Source organism: Sciurus vulgaris (assembly GCF_902686455.1).
Source record: "Sciurus vulgaris genome assembly, chromosome: 14".
In the NCBI taxonomy this organism is placed as follows: Eukaryota; Metazoa; Chordata; class Mammalia; order Rodentia; family Sciuridae; genus Sciurus; species Sciurus vulgaris.
The window spans coordinates 29848527-29861392 of record NC_136475.1 but is presented as its reverse complement, the minus strand read 5'-3'; the positions used below and the strand labels follow the sequence as shown (position 1 = coordinate 29861392).

Below are 12866 nucleotides of genomic sequence, written 5' to 3'. Positions count from 1 at the left end.
TGCTTCTTAATATGCCCTTTGCTCCTCATAAATGTTTGTAGATCAGTATAATTTACTTAAAACCAAACTTTCAAAGAAATCATTATAATGCCATAACTATGAATAATATACTAAATTTATAATTAATGTATATTTCAGTATCTAAATTAATGAGCATTTGCACACTAGAATATTAAAAAAGAACAGGTGTTTATACTATGAATGCAAGATCTACAAATATAGATTGTGACCTAGGTCGTATTTCCAAAGCAGTGAACAACTGAATAGATTTCCAAACAAAACAAAATATAGTCTTCACTTTGTTGATCAGGTGATTACTATCCTGAGACATTCAATGGACATTAAAATTGTCCAAAAATACTTTGTGAATCAGAATTAGGTTCCAAAACTTACATAAATAGTAGGGTTTTTTAATAAGCTATATTAATGTTGACTCGGATGTTCACAAGTCATTTAGTATGTGGAATGTAAGTAACACATATATTTATATAGAGTGATCTTTTACATATAGAGTGAGCTTCTTTCTTCCTTCAGATGAGTGGAAGAGAGGTTTATAATTTAGCTTCTAGAAGAGTAGAAACCCTCCTTTTATCGTTTGTTGGTATCTTCAGATTTGAATAAATGTATAACCAGATTTTAGCACACATTGTCTCTCTATTTCATTCTCTCTGACAGAATTTTGAAGCCAAACTTGCTCCAGAAGAAAACTTTTTCCGCTGGATCTTTTTAAGCAAATTTGAGAACAAAATGAAGAGCTTAGATGATTATTGATTTAACGAATACTCAGTACCATTATGAGTCACGTAAATTGAACCTTTAACTGAAGGGATTTTTTTTTCCTCTCCAACCAAGGATTGAACTTGAACTCAAGGGTACTCAACCACTAAGCCACACCCCCAGTCCTATTATGTATTATTTTTAGAGGACAGGGTCTCACTGCCTTGCTTAGTGCCTTTCTGTTGCTGAAGCTGACTTTGAACTTGCCATACTCCTGTCTCAGCCTCCCAAACTGCTGGAATTGCAGGTGTGCACCATTCTTTATTATGATGTTAAAATAATTCATAGTAATTCAGTAATGATTTCATAATTTTCATCTTATTCTCATGTGAAGCCTGGCCTTCTTTCATGAGTAATGATAATTTTAAAAGGAAACCAAATGGTTTTCTTAATTACATGCTTTTAATTGCTATCTCAAAATGAGACAAAATGGTGACCATTTGGTCACCGTTGCTACTGTTTGTACCCAAATATTTTTCATCATCTTCACCAAAAACTCAGTAACCAATAAACAGTAATTCCCTTTTCTTCCTCCAGCCCCTGGTAACCTCTAATCTACTTTTTGTCTCTATAACCTTTCCTGTTCTTGGCACTTCTAGAAATGAATAATAATCCATGTCCTTCTGTGTCTAGCCCATTTCACTAATTATGTTTTCAGTATTCATCCATTTTGTGACATGTATCAGAATCTTATTTCTTTTCATGGCTAAATATTTCATTGTTTGCATGTGCCATGTTTGTTTATCCTTTATCTGTTTATAGACACTTGGGTTGTTTCTTTGACTATAGTAAATATTGCTGCTATGAACCTTGATGTACAAATGTTTGTTATTTGGGTTTTTTTGGTATTGGGGATTGAAACCAGAGGGACTTAACCATTGTGCATTATCCCCAGCTCTTTTTAATTTTTATTTTGAGACAGGGTGTCACTGAGTTGCTTAGGATCTTGCTAATTGTTAAAGGTAGCCTCAAGCATGTGATACTCCTGCCTCAGCCTCCTGAGTCACTGGAAGTACAGGCGTGTGCCACCATGCTGGGCTGGTGTACAAATATTTGTTTGAATCCTTGCCTTCAGTTCTTTTAGATGTCTGACTAGGAGTAGAATTGCTGGGTCACATGGTGCTTCTGTGTTTGACCTTCTGAGAAATAGCTGTGCTTTTGCAGTGTCATCTTGTTTTTAAGCTGTTATTGTAAATGTCACACAGATACAGAGAGACATAATACTTATAGGTGTTTATTGTATACCCACTAATGCCTTAGCTTTAATGTTTATCAACTGATGAATGTCTTGTTTTATCTGTACCCCTGCCTGTTTCACCCCATTCTGTAATATTTCAAAGCAAGTATCAGGTGTCATATAATTTTATTTCTACCTATTTGGTATGTGTATTTAATATAGGTACTTTTTTTCTTGAATTTTTCTAGATTTTTCTTGAATGGCACATAACCCTTCAGTGCTCAAACTTGAAATTAGCCCCTAAATGTCATAAAATACCATCATGTTGCAATTAGTTGTTAAGACTCTTATGTCTTATTTAATCCACAGATTCCCTTTCATGTCTCTCTAACTCCTCCAATTACACCTTGAAATTTATGTATTAATCAGGTAGTGTTTGTGACATATAGATTTTGACAATTGCATCCCCATGTGTTGTTAATATTTTTTTCGACTTTACTGTCTGCAAATTGGTACTTCAATCAAGCCTGATCATGTTCAGACTTACTTTTTTTTTTTTTTTGTGGCAAGATAATTTCTGAAGTTACAGTGTATTTGTTCTTCTCCAAGGAAGCTTATAAATGAGTGGTCATCACTTTGTATGATGTTAGCAGTTTTTTTTTTTTTTTTTATGTTAGCAGTTCTTTTTTTTCTCTTTTTTTTAATTTTAATTAAAAATCATAAATTTACGTAGGGCAATGTTGTTTGATTCATTGTTATTTTTTCCCTTCCCCCCACCCCTCCCACCCCTCTTTTCCCTCTATACATTCCTTTCTTCCTCCATTCTTACCACCCTCCTTATCCCTAACCCTAAACCTAACCCTAACGCTAACCCCTCCTACCCCCCCCCATATGTCCTCATCCGCTTATCAGCAAGATCATTCGTCCTTTAGTTTTTTGAGATTGGCTTATCTCACTTAGCATGATATCCTCCAATTTCATCCATTTGCCTGCGAATGCCATAATTTTGTCATTCCTCATGGCGGAGTAATATTCCATTGTATATATATGCCACAGTTTCTTTATCCGTTCATCAACTGAAGGGCATGTGGGTCGGTTCCACAATCTGGCTATAGTGAATTGAGCAGCTATGAACATGGATGTGGCTGTATCTCTGTAGTATGCTGATTTTAAGTCCTTTGGGTATAGGCCAAGGAGTGGGATAGCTGGGTCAAATGGTGGTTCCATTCCAAGCTTTCTGAGGCATCTCCATACTGCTTTCCACAGTGGCTGCACTAATTTGCAACCCCACCAGCAATGTATGAGTGTACCTTTTTCCCCACATCCTCGACAACACCTATTGTTGCTTATGTTCTTGATAATCGCCATTCTAATACGGGTGAGGTGAAATTTTAGTGTAGTTTTGATTTGCATTTCTCTTATTACTAGAGATGTTGAACATTTTTTCATATATCTGTTGATTGCTTGTACATCTTCTTCTGTGAGGTGTCTGTTCATTTCCTTAGCCCATTTGTTGATTGGATTATTTGTATTCTTGGTGTAGAGTTTTTTGAGTTCTTTATAGATTCGGGATATTAGCGCTCTATCTGAAGTATGAGCGGCAAAGATATTCTCCCTCTCTGTAGGCTCTCTCTTCACATTGCTGATAGTTTCCTTTGCTGAGAGAAAGTTTTTTAGTTTGAATCTATCCCAGTTGTTGATTCTTGCTTTTATTTCTTGTGCTATGGGAGTCCTGTTAAGGAAGTCTCATCCTAAGCCAACAAGTTGAAGGTTTGGACCTACTTTTTCTTCTATAAGATGCAGGGTCTCTGGTCTGATTCCGAGGTGCTTGATCCATTGTGAGTTGAGTTTTGTGCAGGGTGAGAGATAGGGGTTTAATTTCATTCTGTTGCATATGGTTTTCCATTTTCCCAGCACCATTTGTTGAAGAGCCTATCTTTTCTCCATTGCATATTTTTGGCCCCTTTGTCTAGTATGAGAAAATTGTATTTATTTGGGTTTGTGTCCGTGTCCTCTATTCTGTACCATTGATCTACCTTTCTATTTTGGTACCAATACCATGCCGTTTTTGTTACTATTGCTTTGTAATAGAGTTGAAGATCTGGTATTGCGACACCCCCTGCTTCGCTCTTTCTACTGAGGATTGCTTTAGCTATTCTGGGTTTCTTATTCTTCCAGATGAATTTCATAATTGCTTGCTCTATTTCTGTAAGGTACATCATTGAGATTTTAATTGGAATTGCATTGAATATATATAGCACTTTTGGTAGTATGGCCATTTTGACAATATTAATTCTTCCTATCCATGAACATGGGAGATCTTTCCATCTTCTAAGGTTTTCTTTAATTTCTTCCTTTAGTGTTCTGTAGTTCTCATTGTAGAGGTCTTTCACCTCTTTTGTGAGATTGATTCCCAAGTATTTTATTTTTTTCGATGCTATTGTGAATGGGGTAGTTTTCCTAATTTCTCTTTCTGAAGATTCATCACTTATGTATAAAAAAGCGTTGGATTTATGAGCATTGATCTTGTAACCTGCTACTTTACTGAATTCACTTATGAGTTCTAAGAGTTTTCTGGTGGAATTTCCAGGTTCCTCTAAATATATAATCATGTCATCAGCGAACAGGGATAGTTTGAGTTCCTCTTTTCCAATTCGTATCCCTTTAATTTCTTTGGTTTGTCTAATTGCTCTGGCTAGAGTCTCAAGAACAATGTTGAATAGAAGTGGTGAAAGAGGGCATCCCTGCCTTGTTCCAGTTTTTAGGGGGAATGCTTTCAGTTGTTCACCATTTAGAATGATATTGGCCATGGGCTTAGCGTAGATGGCCTTCACAATGTTAAGGAATGATCCCACTACCCCAATTTTTTCTAGTGTTTTGAGCATGAAAGGATGCTATATTTTATCGAATGCGTTTTCTGCATCTATTGAAATAATCATGTGATTCTTGACTTTTAGTCTCTTGATATAGTGAATGACATTTATTGATTTCCGGATGTTGAACCAACCTTGCATCCCTGGGATAAAACCCACTTGATCGCGGTGCACTATCTTTTTCATATATTTTTGTATGCGATTTGCTAAAATTTTGTTGAAAATTTTTGCATCGATGTTCATTAAGGATATTGGTCTGAAATTTTCTTTCCTCGCTGTGTCTCTGTCTGCTTTAGGTATCAGGGTGATATTGACTTCATAGAATGAGTTTGGGAGGGTTCCCTCCTCTTCTGTTTTATGGAATACTTTGAGGAGTATTGGAATGAGCTCTTCTTTAAAGATTTTGTAGAACTCGGCTGAGAACCCATCTGGTTCCGGACTTTTCTTTGTTGGTAGGCTTTTGATGACCTCTTCTATTTCATTACTTGAAATTGATTTATTTAAGTTGTGTATGTCCTCCTTGTTCAGTTTAGGTAATTCATATGTCTCTAGAAACTAGTTGATGTCTTTGAAGTTGTCTGTTTTGTTGGAGTATAGATTTTCAAAATAGCTTCTAATTATGTTTTGTATTTCACTGGTGTCTGTTGTGATATTTCCTTGTTCATTCCAAATTTTAGTAATTTGAGTTTTCTCCCTCTTTCTCTTTGTTAGTGTGACTAAGGGTTTATCAATTTTGTTTATTTTTTCAAAGAATCAACTATTTATTTTGTTCATTTTTCCCGATTGTTTCTTTTGTTTCAATTTCGTTGATTTCAGCTCTGATTTTAACTATTTCCTGTCTTCTACTACATTTGGTGTTAGTCTGCTCTTCTTTTTCTAGGGCTTTGAGCTGTAGTGTTAAGTTGTTTATTTGTTGATTTCTACTTCTTTGTTGAATGCGCCCCATGAAATAAATCTTCCTCTAAGTACTGCTTTCATAGTGTCCCAGAGATTTTGATATGATGTGTCTTTGTTCTCATTTACTTCTAAGAATTTTTTTATTTCCCTCCTGATGTCTTCTGTTATCCATTCATCATATAATAGTGTATTATTTAATCTCCAGGTATTGGAGAAGTTTCTTTTTTTTATTCTGTCATTTAATTCTAATTTCAATCCATTATGATCTGATAGAGTACAAGGTAGTATCTCTGTCTTCTTGTATTTGCTAACAGTAGCTTTGTGGCATAAAACATGGTCTATTTTAGAGAAGGATCCATGTGCTGCTGAGAAGAAAGAGTATTCGTTCTTTGTTGGATGGTATATTCTATATATGTCGGTTAAGTCTAAATTGTTGATTGTGTTGAGATCTGTGGTTTATTCAATTTTTGTTTGGAAGATCTATCCAGTGGTGAGAGAGGTGTGTTAAAATCGCCTAGTATTATTGTGTTGTGGTCTATTTGATTTCTGGAATTGAGGAGGATTTGTTTGACGTATATGGATGAGCCACTGTTTGGGGCATAGATGTTTATGATTCTTATGTCTTGCTGATTTATGCTTCCCTTAAGCAGTATGTAATGTCCTTCTTTATCCCTTCTGACTAGTTTTGGCTTGAAGTCCACATTATCTGAAAGGAGAATGGATACTCCAGCTTTTTTGCTGTGTCCGTGTGCATGGTATGTTTTTTCCCATCTCTTTCTATGAGATTGTTCTCTTGCAGGCAGCGTATTGTTGGATTTTTCTTTTTAATCCAATCTGCCAGTCTGTGTCTTTTGATTGATGAGTTCAGGCCATTAACATTCAGGGTTGTTATTGTGATATGATTTGTATTCCCAGCCATTTGACTCATTTTTGTTTTTTGACATGATTTGGTTTCTCCTTTATTTCGCTATTCCTTTAGGCTAGTTCCTCCCGTTGCTGATTTGCATTGTTGTTTTTCATCTCTTCCTCATGGAATATTTTGCTGAGAATGTTCTGTAATGCCGGCTTTCTTTCTGTAAATTCCTTTAGGTTTTGTTTATCATGGAAGGATCTTATTTTGTCGTCAAATCTGAAAGTAATTTTTGCTGGGTATAAGATTCTCGGTTGGCATCCGTTTTCTTTGAGGGCTTGGTAAATATTGTCTCAGGCCCTTCTAGCTTTTAGGGTCTGGATTGAAAAATCTGCTGATATTCTTATTGGTTTCCCCCTGAATGTAATTTGATTCTTTTCTCTCGTGGCCTTTAAAATTCTGTCTTTATTTTGTATGTTAGGTATTTTCATTATAATGTGACCTGGTGTGGGTCTATTGTAATTTTGTATGTTTGGAGTCCTATAAGCCTCTTGTACTTGGTTTTCCATTTCATTCTTCAGATTTGGGAAATTTTCTGAATCTATTTCATTGAATAGATTGTTCATTCCTTTGGTTTGTTTCCCTAAGCCTTCCTCAATCCCAATAATTCTTAAATTTGGCCTTTTCATGATGTTCCATAATTCTTGTAGATTCTGTTCATGATTTCTTACCATCTTCTCTGTTTGGTCAACTTTGTTTTCCAGATTAAATATTTTGTCATCAATGTCTGAGGTTCTGTCTTCCAGGTGTTCTATCCTATTGGTTATGCTTTCTATGGAGTTTTTAACTTGGTTTATTGTTTCCTTCATTTCAAGGATTTCTGTTTGGTTTTTTTTCAATATCTCTAACTCTTTATTGAAATGATCTCTTGCTTCCCGTATTTGCTCTTTTAACTGTTGATTGGTGCAATCATTTAATGCCTTCATTTGCTCTTTCATCTCCTCCTTCAGTGCCTGCATTTGCTCTTTCACCTCTTCGTTTGCTTCCCTGATTGTTTTAATTATGTACATTCTGAACTCCCTTTCTGACATTTCTTCTGCTGTGCTGTCATTGGGTTTTATTGATATAGTATCTAGGTTTGTTTGGGACATTTTCTTCCCTTGTTTTCTCATATTGGTCAGATGTCAGTGGGACTCTGAGATATTTCAGATTTCTTCTGTTGGCTTATAGTGATCCTGTAGATTTCCAGTGTATCACCTCTCAGCCTTCAGTAGCCTAAAGTCTTGGAGTAACTTGATAATGCAGTGCTTCTGAAGAAAGCTGCCCCTAGCCCACTACTGGTTCCAGGGCTTGGAGCTGGCTCTGTGTGGAAAGGCTGTCACTGGGGGGCCTGCTCAGAGAAGGTGGCCGTGTGGGAGGACCCACCACTGGAGTGCACAGGGCTGCCTGGGGAAGACTCTAGCTGCCCTGCCCGACTCTGATAAGCCACCCCTATCCGGGCCTGCCGCCAAGGCCGAGCTTCACCCAGTGGGAGACTCACCCCGTGGCTCTATTTTAGTCTGAGTCTCTCAGTGCCTCCCCTTCTTGAATCCTGGGTTCTGGAGCGACTGGAGATGCAGTCACCCTCTAGTCCGCCATCTTGGATCGCCCCATGGAAAAGCCTGGGTCCGGAGGAGGCAGGGGTGCCTGGAGAAGTCTCTGGCTGCCCTGCCCTGGTCTCAGAGGCTGCTTGCAAGTCGGAGCTCTCCGCTGGCTCGGGGACTTGTGGCTGGCTCTGTGTAGAAAGATAAATTTGAAATTCTTTACTACAACATTGAACTCTTGGAACTTCCTTCACTTCAAGGCAAATACTCTAAATTTCTGGTGGACTTTTTAAAAAAATTTTTTTTAAAATTTTTTGATACTGGGAATTGAACCCAGAGTTGCTTTATCACTGAGCTACATTCCCAGCTCTTTGTTTTTGTTTTTGTTTTTGTTCTTTAGACAGGTTCTCAAAAAGTTGCTGAGGATCAATCCTCCTGTTGTAGCTTTCCAAGTTGCTGGGATTACAGGCATGGGCAACTGCGCCTGGATTCTCTTAGAAAAGCAACAAAACTTTTGCTTATATATCTTTTAAAACAAGTAATGAAGGATTGTCAGAATTTGGGGCTTTCAAGAATCATTTTAGATACCAGCCAGTTAATGCCAAAATCTCTATATATTCTAAAGAACAAGTCTCAAGTATAAAGACCTTTTGCTCTGAGATTTTCTTTGCTCCTTCGTCCCTGTAACACCTAGAACCAAGTCCTGTGTACTCACTCATGAAACTTGGGAGAGCATACTGTAGCTATTGACTCTGTTAGCATCATCTGGTAGGAAAAGTGAGTGTGTAGGTCAATACTGGAGATAAAGGTGGTTTGTGTAGTATGAGTCTGAGAAGAAAAGAAACTGGAGAATTCTTGGTGAGCATGGACAGTCACACCTGGTCCATGAAGAAAGGTATGGTCATGTTAGGCCTTCTCAATAACTGGCTCCAAATTCCTTTTCAAGTAAAAGCTGTTTACAACCTTGAGGGGAACACTTGAAGTTCACACAAAGTAAGGATATTTCTTTCCAGCATTGTAAATAAGTAAATGTAATACAGGAATATGAAGAGGCCCATAATTTCTTTTTTGATATTTAAAGATTTTGTATACAACATGGTGACTACATATTTCACTTTCTTTTTTCTCCTCCATATTTTTGAGGAACTGCATTTTTTTATTATTTGACTTAAAACATTTTAATTGATATATAATTGTATATATTTATGGTGTACAGTGTGCTACTTCAGTACATATATATGCATATATATATACACACAATAAAACTATCAGGGTAATTGGCATATATATTACATATCAAAGATACTATTTTTTTCTTTTAGACAACATTCTAAATCCTGTTTTTTTCTATTTTAAAGACTGCACTTCTAATTTTATATATATCAATAAAATATATGTATATTTTTCATTGTAGATGTTCCTTTATTTTATTCATTTATATGTGGTACAGAGGATCAAACCCACAGCCTCACATTTTCTAAGCAGGTGCTCTATTGTTGAGCCATACCCCAGGACTTAGGAGCCATTTTGAAATGTGCACTTCATTGTTGTCAAACAGTTACCCTACAGTGCTGTCCCCAGCTGCACCCATTCACCTGTAAACTATCCTCACTCCAAACTCCATTCCCCAACTTATCCTGGCCTCTGCTAATCACTAGTCTATTCTCTCTTACAAGATCATATTTCTGAGCTTCTACTTTTTTATGAGAACATTTGGAAATATTCCCACCTTTTTGAAACCCTCTTGTTACCTGACTTCCAGCATACCAGTCTTCTTATTAGTCTTCAGGTTCATTGGTAAGTCCTCAGTCTTTTGTTTGCTATTCCTATTCTTTACTCCTTAATGTTAGACCACCCCAGGGCTTGATCCTTTTCCATTTTCTCTTTTCCAGCTGCAGTAAGTGATTTCATCTAATGCCATGGTTATTTCCTAATGACTCCCAGATTAAATTTCAAGCCCTAAATTATACCCTGAAATCCAGTTGTCTATTCAGCATCTCCTACCCAATGTGGACAAAATAGAAGTTGATTCCATGCTTTGCCAAACTCATTTTCCTCCAATATGCTTCATCTCTATCTCAGAATTCATCTAGTTCACGTAAACAAAGGCATAAGACTCATCCTTGACTCCTCTCTTTCTTCCACCTAATACCCAAGCCATCAGTAAATCCTAATTTCTCTGCCTTCAAAATAGAGACTGAATCTAACATCTAAACACTTCTCTATCATCTGTGAGACTAGCCTAAGACTTGTGCCTGGACTACTGTAAGACCTAAGTATTCCCTGCTTTGCACCTCAATCCTCTTCAGTCTAACCTTCACACTGCAGCTTCATATTTCACATAGGTAATCCAAATAATGCCATCTTCTTCTCAGTCTCACTAATGACCTCGATTTACATAGCCATACCAGGCTAAATGGGCCTTTCATAAAGTAGTCTCTGCCTTTTGTTCCTAGTTCTTCCCACTCTTTCCTCTTAATGATGCTATAATCTCACCAGCCTCTGCTGTCCCTTAAATATGCCACATAGGTAAACATTCTAGGGCCTTTATACTTGCCTTTGCCTCTGTGTAGAATGCTCTTTCCTAGTCAGTAGGCTCATATGCTTAGGAGGTTCTCTGCCTTTATCTCCTCTTCAGGCAGACCTTCTCTAACCACCTTATAAATGATAGCAACCACCTCCCCATCTTATCCCTAATGCCTGCTTTTTTTTCTTACCACCTGATATTATATATTGCTTATATGGTTATTATCTTTTTTTTTTTTTTTTTTTTTCGGTGCTGGGCATCGAACCCAGGGCTCTGTGCTGGGCCCTGTGCTTGCAAGGCAAGCACTTTACCAACTGAGCTATCTCCCCAGCCCTTATCTTTCTTCTTCATTGTAACATAAACTCTATAAAAGAAGATACTCTGTATGGGATACAGCTATATAACCAGCACACCAAAGAATACCTGGCACATAGTAAGGAACTCAATACATATTAATTCACTCTATGAATAGATGAGTGGGATCTCTACTGTCCAATTATACAGTTTTTGTTTTAGTGAATAGAAAAAAACTGAGGATGTGCCCTTCAATGCAAAGATAAATTCAGCTTCATTCCTCTAAAATGATATGAATTTTATTAAGAGTAGCAGAGTTATTCAGTAATACTGGAGCAAAAATTCTTATTTCTTAAGTTATTTTTTAGTTGTTGATGGACATTATTCATTTATTTATTTGCAGGGCTGAAAATTGATCCCAGCGCCTCAAACATGCTAGGCAAGCTCTCCACCACTGAGCAAGAACCCCAGCCCTCAAAATTTTGTATTTTCAACAAGAAAGTTTAATATGAAATTCATAAAAAGCTTCAGATTTCCTTCTCAGAGTAAAGTTGCCATTAGTTTACTTAGGCGTAAACATTTAAAATGTATATATATACACATACACATACACACAAATAAAATAGTTTAATGAAACCGTATCAGTATGAACAGAAATATCTTGATTACTCCCTATCCCTTCTCCTTCCTTCCCTTAACAAATTCCTACCAGTGAAGGCCCAGGCCATCAGCTACTCAGGGCTCTTAGAGTCATATGTGTTGTATCCTATTTGGCACTGCTGCTCTTGTTCACATAAGAAAAAATGTCAATATCCACAGAGGTTTCACAGAGGCAGCAGAGTATGCAAAAGTATGTCTGTGGATTAACTAGCACTATATGTTACTTGCTCTCTTCTATCAGTGCAGCTCATAGTATACAAAAATGTGAACAATCCACCACAAAGCAGATGTGTCCCTTCATTTATAAATTGGTGGAAGGCAGGGCATGATGAAGAGGTCATTTTTCACCAATAAGCTAAGATTTAAATGATGAAATACAGTTGGCCACACTAAGGCCCTCCTGAGCCATGGACAGGAGGCCATTCTGAGTACTACTTGATGGCAGTGTACTAATGAAATGAATAGGGGAAACAAAAGTCGAACTACTTGGCCTGTCTAGCCTTAAGGAAAGAATTTAGTCTGATGTGTTCACTTTGTATGTCAACATTCATTTAATATTTACCATGGTGGTTTTGCTCTCTGATAAGGGGAGAGCTCTGATCATGGGACAGAAAAATGATGAATATTGCTTCCTATGAAATGTTTCAAGCCTTGTAACCTCTGAGAATAAATACTCCAAATACCAATTCCATTTCTTCCCCTGAGTAGAGCTCATGTTTATTGTCCTTTCATCTGGGCTTTCCTGCAGCAAAAAGGAAGCAGCATAGCTTAAAAGAGAAGGGTGTAAAACTAAATTTAACTTCTTTTTGTATTCCAATACTCCAACTTTTTGCAGGATTTGGAGGTCAGTATATGTTCCTTTCTCAAAAGGGTTTGTATATCCATAGGCAACCACCTGGTTGTCAGTTAGTGATAAATTTCTTCATAAGTCTTGCTGCTGAAATTGAACTCCTGATTTTGCCTTTTGTAAAAAGTCATTTTTCTTGGCAGCATCAAATTTTTACATTACCTGTGCATACTATATCAGAGCTGGTTCAGTTTACTGGTATCCAGGCAGAGGAATGCAGAGTAGAACATCCCAGGAGCAAATAATACCCCTACTGGAAGGTTATAATTTACATATCTGTCATATCCTTCTCATTCAAATCCAAACTGAAGTGCAACAAGAAAGTACTGTTACTCTCCAATGACAGTACAGTAGTGCACAGCCATCCTACATAGTGAATCA

The 12866-nt window shown here is 37.1% G+C and overlaps 1 protein-coding gene across 1 annotated transcript in view; it reads left to right on the top strand.

Moving 5' to 3' along the window:
* Positions 1-1001: 1001 nt before the first annotated feature.
* The window catches only part of TPRKB (TP53RK binding protein), a 67124-nt gene continuing 55259 nt past the window's right edge, over positions 1002-12866 (top strand). Inside the window, exon 1 of the mRNA XM_079111495.1 lies at positions 1002-1024. The gene's annotated coding sequence lies outside the window, so the exon portion shown is untranslated. The remainder of the gene's footprint in view (positions 1025-12866) is intronic.